We start from the raw sequence: 6,064 nt of genomic DNA on the forward strand, positions 1-6,064 counted from the left end.
CCTTTCGAGCTCAGAGGCCCCCAAATACTGTTTTTAAAGCTTGAGCATGCCTAGAGGACATACAGTGCCATTCACTCTGCCTTGGAGCTGGTTCTTTTCACACTTTGTCCTTCCAACCTCCCAGCCTGGGGGCTTCTAGCCGTGGCCAGATCTGCGCTGCACATTAGCTGTGGGACCCATTAGCTATGGGGCCAGGGGCTATGCCTGCTTCCTGAGGACCCCCAGACTCTGGGGTGGTGCAGGGGGCTGGGCTCTGAGTGGGCCAGCCTGGGACCAGCGCCAGCCAGAGGCAGGGCCCCGGACACGAACTGACCTTGTGAGAGGGTTTGCATTATTGGACTTACCCCTCTCAACAACGCTGCGAGGGGGATTACTATGATCCGAGGGGAAACTGAGGCACTGACACCCCTGCCGGTATGTGCTGGAGCCTGGACTCACTCCAGGCCCGTCTGACCCAGTGCTCTCACCACGAATGGGTGCCGTAGCTCACACAGACCTTCCTGCATCGGCACAGGGGTTGCTAACTGAATGAAAAGAAGGTCCTGGTCGGCGCAGGTTGCCTCACGTCCAGGACATGGCCTTCGGGGGGACACTTGCTGTCTGGGCACAATGTTGTCAGCCCTCCCCGACCAGGGCCTGCGGGGTAAGGAGCAGGGAGCATGGGGGCGGCTGCCCCAGGAGCTAACCTTGACTTCAGTCAGGCCCATCTGGGGAGAAAACCAGTTCTGAACCTTGAAAGTTGCCTCATCACACTCAAAAGGACCTGAACCCTTGCGTCCCCCACCCCCACCCCACGTTTCCCCACATGGCTTACCAAGGCATCTGGAGCACTTCCGTGTCCATCTGCCAACCTAAGGTGCTGTCCCGAGCAGGCTCCTGTGGAAGGAATGTGCCAGTAAAGGAAGGTTCTAGAGCCCCCTCCCCACCGCAGAGGCTGAGCTGTAGCTTGGACAGAGAGGCAACTCTGGAGCCGTGTTTGAGGAAGGCTGAAGCTGGGAGGGAAGGGACATCTGAGAAGGAAACTGGGCAGCAGTCACGAACAGAGCCGAGTGGGGCCTGCCTGAGGGACCGAGGGTCAGCTGGGGCCAAGGGGCGGCCTGATTCTGCTCCCAAAGGCGTGCACACCTCCGAGCTGCAGAGCCACCCAGGGGGCTACCGTGGGCTAACCCCGGGGGAGCAGCTACAGCGGGCACTTTGGGCTTTGCTGGGGGCCGTGGGGGGAGGAGGGTATTTCTTGGGTCTGGGACCACAAAGCTTAGCCATATTCTCCTTGCCAAACGCAGATCCTGATGTGATCCCCTCAGTGCCCTGCCCCTGCTCTCCTGGTCTGGACACCTGAGCTCGGGTTCCAGGGCACAGGAGACGGCGGCGGGCAGGAGGCTATCGAAGGTGGAGCTCAGGTGGAGGCGTAAGCGCCAGTGGAGGGGAAGAGGAGCCCGTCATCCACAGCTCCCCTGGGAAGAGCTCGTCAAAGGCATCACACGTGGGCCTGTAGAGGGTACAGGGGAAGAGGGGAGGCTCTGAGTAGAACTCCTGCGGGAGCAAAGAGCAGTTATTCAGAGAAGGGAGAGCCCCAGGGGGTCACCCCAGCCCACTTCCGGGCTGGCTGGGCATGCCTGCAAGACCCCAGCGGGGTCCCTCCTGCAGGGACACTTATCAGCCACCCCACCACGACCAATGAGGGAGCGGTCCCTGTGTGCCAGGTACCGGTCTCAACCCTGCCCTCATGGGGTTAATAGTCTAGTGACACAGCCCCGCCCTGTCCATTTAGAGGAGCGGGCACAGGTGGGATCTCAGCTTTCCCCTACACAACGGGAAGATTTTATTCAACCATAACTCAACATACTGGCCTCACACTAGGTGGCCCATTGGAATCACCTGGGCAGTTTCCACAAAGGACAGATGCCAGGCTTTCAACTCCCCATGGGATTCTGATTTCAGCTGTCTGGGGGACTGCCTGGGCAATAGTGTCTCTTAAAGCTCCCCGGGTGATCTAATGTGCAGCCAAGTTTGAGAATCTCTCCTCCCTAAGTCCTCTGCACCGCCAGAAGTCAAGGATTCTGGAAACACAACGCATGCATGCAGAGATGCACATGGAAAACACACACAGAGCCAAACAGACCCACGAGTCTGCACACACACACCCCACCCACACAGGGTGTATATCGGCAGCCCCCCGCCCTCGACCAATGTGCAGGTGCACACAGACACCTGTGTGCGTGTCCCTGGACACGCATGTGGCATGGCACTCTTCTGAGCTCCTTCCCCTCCCCACCTGGCCATGGTGATCCCCGCCGCTCAGGACTGGAGGCTACACACAGTGGCCTCAGAGACCAGGAGTACCTAGCCACCTTACCTTCACCACCATGGGCATCCTGGGGACAGCCTCCCTGAGGAAGATGCCGCAGTGACCGTCACTGAGGTAGTACACCAGATCTGGTGGCCTCCTGCGAGCGGAGAGAGAGCAGCCCCGAGGGGCACGTGGCCAGTGTCAGCACCGATGATCCATGCCCCAGCACAGAACGCTCGGGCGCAGCTCCGATCCAGGGCCCGGTGCAGGAGAACTCCTGCTCTCTGCTCCAAGGGTCTTCCTGACCCTGGGCCAGGTTGGGGTCTGTCCTCTGGGTTCTCGCTCTCCCCTCTGCCCAGCCGGCTTACCTGCCTCGCCTCCTCCTGCCCTTGAAAACCTGGAGTCTCTCATTCTGGCTTTTTGCTCCCTCCTTTCTTCTGCCCCTGCCTCGCCTCCTCCTGCCCTTGAAAACCTGGAGTCTCTCATTCTGGCTTTTTGCTCCCTCCTTTCTTCTGCCCCTGCTCCCACCCCGTGCTTTCCCCCTCCCCCATCCCTGAGCAGCAGCCCAGGTCCCCTGTTTCTAGGGAACTGTAAATAAAAACTTCTCCCTTCAGGATGGTGCCCATGTCCTACGACCAGGCCAGTTTCTTCACAGTCACTTAGTCTGCAGAATATTGCTTTCTTCTTCTTCTTCTTCTTTTTTAAAGATTTTATTTATTTAACAGAGAGAGAGAGAGCAAGTAGGCAGAGGGGCAGACAGAGGGAGAGGGAGAAGCAGACTCTTTGCTGAACAGGGATGACCAATGTGGGTCTCGATCCCAGAACCCTGGGATCATGACCTGAGCCAAAGGCAGCTGCTTAACGAACTGAGACACCCAGGTGCCCCCAGAGTATTGCTTTCTTGAATCTAAACTCAGGATTATACACAGGCATTCCAGGTACCACTTAGATGCTCAGATCTTTCTGAATATTGTTTTTTCCCTTCTCTGGGTCTTCTCCCCACCATCTTCTCCCTGGTATCAGTCACCACATCTCCTCCCCTCTCTCCCAGCTGCCATTACTGATCCTGACTCCGGCAACCCCAGACCCAGGTGTCCTAAGCCACTTCACCACGACATCCTGGAGGCTGAGAGCTCAGCGAGGGCACCAACGTTTCAGCCACACAGATGGGGGACGCTGCTGCACCCCAACTAGCCGTGCCATGTGGACAAATCCCTTCCTCTCCCTGAGCCTCAGTCTTTCCACCTGTAACATGGGAATGACCAAAAATATCCCCCAGGACTCTCGCGCTGAAATGAGACAAAATAGGTATTTCACACAGAATAGATACTTAATTATTAGCAGCTCTTATTATTGTGGAAATAAAAATAATAAGCCCCAAATACTTATGACTTGGACTTCTGTTAACCGATGGCTAAAATCCTATGCCGCGTATCAAAATATTCTTTAACTACACACTTTGTGGGGAAATGAAACCAGTCGACACAAGCGCCTTTGGGATTAAAAGCTGTGGGCCAGCGTCTGCCACAAGGATAAGGGAGGAGATTAACAGGATTTATAAATATTTATGTGTCAGTTATCTAGAAGCCACAGAATAGAGTGGGGAGATCTATCCGCATTCTCCATTTCGTCATGAAATTGAGTTTCTGCGTAGTTCACGTGAGAACGGCCACCCCACCCCACTCCTGCTGCAAAATAACAATTAAATCACCTCAATTGTCGAAAGGTTTCCTATTACCCTCTCTATGTCACCCTTAACCTTCAGGCCACAACAATATTGCCTTCCTATATTTGTTGTAAGAATTTGCATGGACTCAGTGAATTTTTCCTTTTAAGAATCTGCACCTGTCAGAAAGCACTTGCTGGAAGAATTTCAAATGCTTGTTGGCAGCACAGTAGTGTCTGTGGCCTCATGAGCTGTATTCTGTGACTTTTCCTCCACAAATGCGATTTAAATACATGGGCTGCTCAGGAAGGGTAAAGACTTTGTCTTGTTCCTCTCCCTCCCAGTCTACTCGAGAATGACACAATAGTGATGCTAACAGGTTCGTTCTTACACCCAATTCACACTTTGTCTCTCGCTAATTGCTAATTAGGTACCCGGGGTGGAGCCCAGACTCTCTGTCCATCCTCTTCCCCGGGATGTCTGCACAGTGCCCTCCCCACCCCACGGCTGGCCCACCCATCAGACTTCAGCACAGCCTTCTTGGCAATGATGTTCACAGCAGCCATGCAGACAGACTCCGCGTAGAAGTGTCCCGGCTCTGCAGTGATCTGACGCCGCTCCCCACGGGGAAGTCCTGGGCCATGACAGCACTGATCACTCTCGCCATCTGCAGGGACAGACCCAGACCCTGATATGACCAGCCCCTATGAGGGGGGCTTTACCTGCACCATCGCCCTTCCTTCTCATAATAGCACTGTGGGGAGGTGTTATCATCCCCGCTTTACCAGGGAGGAAACAAACTGTGGCCCAGAGAGGGTCATTCACTTGCGCAAGGACACACAGCAAGTGTACAGGTTGTCACACCCTGAGGTGTCTGAATTCGGAATCACTGAAATCAACACATGGTCTGCAAAGATGGGATGTTCCCTGGATCGGGACATAACGAACTTCTACCTGACTGGAGCTTAAGCAGGGACAGCAAGTAACATGTCTAACGACAGACAGGGGGCCAGAGGCTCACAGTGCTCACACGTGCATGCGGGCCACGTGCGTAGAGTCAGACAAAGACCTCTGGACAAAGACAAATCCCCGGCTACACGGATGCACGTGATTCATGCACGTTACAACAGCTCCCCCTACCTGCGAGCAAAGGCGCACAGTCCCCCGACCCCAGCCCAGGCTCCCTCTCCTCCTCCACTCTGACCTCCTCAAATTTAGGCTTGCAGCCCTCCTCTCGGAGAAGCCCCTCTGACGTCCAGGAGGCTCATATGGTGCCTGAAGGCCCCTCCCATCTCGAATAGGCGCCGGCAGTCAGCCAGGGCCTGGGTGAAGGTGCCCGCCATCTGGCCCTTCGAGCCCACGTAGGGGGCTGGACGCAGGTCACGTGACCCGTGGAGACACACACATGGGTGGGTAAGGGTCAGTAAGAAGGGGGGCAGTATAAAACGGCAACATGGGTAAAATGTGGAGACCAGCATAGATACACACAGAGGGATACGTGACTGTGGCACCCACTCAGAGATGCACCCCTGGATATATGCGTGGGTGTCCCCGGAGACGCATACATCGCCAGTGCCTGGCTTCCAGTTGAGGGGTTTCATGGTCTTGCGTCACTTCTCTCTGCTGCTGCCTCCCAGTGCCCCCTCCTTGCAGGGTTCCTCTTTTCCTCCTTAGAGGGCTTGTGATCAGAATCCCAAATCCCGGGGTCCCTCCCACCCCACTCCCGCAGACAGGAGGGCTGAGGAACCAATTGGGGCCAGGTAAGGTGAGGCAGGGGAGGCCCTCAGCTCAGGTGCAGAATTTAAGGGGGTGCCAAAATATTGAGCCATCAAGATAAATATCATTTAATGCGATATTTTTAAGAAGGAAAATTGATGTAAAAACATCCCCAACAAGTAAAATTTTGAATTTTATTTTATTTTTTATTTATTTATTTTTTTTTCCAAAATTTTGAATTTTAAATAAAGGCAAAATTGGTAACAGTGAGTGCACCCCAAGGCAAAAGGGAAAGTCAGGAATTCCAATCCTGTCTTTATTTAAAATTTTGATATTTTCATCATGGATTTTTTGCACTAATTTTGATTTTTAAATATTACGATGTTATCTAT

General features: G+C 54.2%; 1 pseudogene; it reads right to left on the reverse strand.

Moving 5' to 3' along the window:
* Positions 1–434: 434 nt before the first annotated feature.
* LOC123926093 lies at positions 435–5,299 on the reverse strand (annotated as a pseudogene).
* Between the last annotated feature and the right edge of the window lie 765 nt (positions 5,300–6,064).

The sequence above is a fragment of the Meles meles genome, chromosome 1, assembly GCF_922984935.1.
Source record: "Meles meles chromosome 1, mMelMel3.1 paternal haplotype, whole genome shotgun sequence".
In the NCBI taxonomy this organism is placed as follows: Eukaryota; Metazoa; Chordata; class Mammalia; order Carnivora; family Mustelidae; genus Meles; species Meles meles.